Raw genomic sequence first — 245 nt, 5'->3', positions numbered from 1 at the left:
TTTTGAACGATGGTATAGTGCTCTGTACATGGAGTAACAATACGATCATTCAAAGATAATTCACTGAAAATGTGCAGAAAATAGATGTGATCGTTTGAAATATAAAATGTATAGAGGAGGTAACAATTAGGAAACAACGAGGACCAGAAGATGTGACAGTGTAGAGACACAACAGAGCTGGAAAGTGAGTGCAGCAGAAGGGCAGAAAATGGGGCAGGAAAGTGATGCAGCAGAAGGGCAGAAAA

This window comes from Pyxicephalus adspersus, chromosome 3 (genome assembly GCF_032062135.1).
Source record: "Pyxicephalus adspersus chromosome 3, UCB_Pads_2.0, whole genome shotgun sequence".
NCBI lineage: Eukaryota > Metazoa > Chordata > Amphibia > Anura > Pyxicephalidae > Pyxicephalus > Pyxicephalus adspersus.
This window is presented reverse-complemented; position numbering follows the sequence as displayed.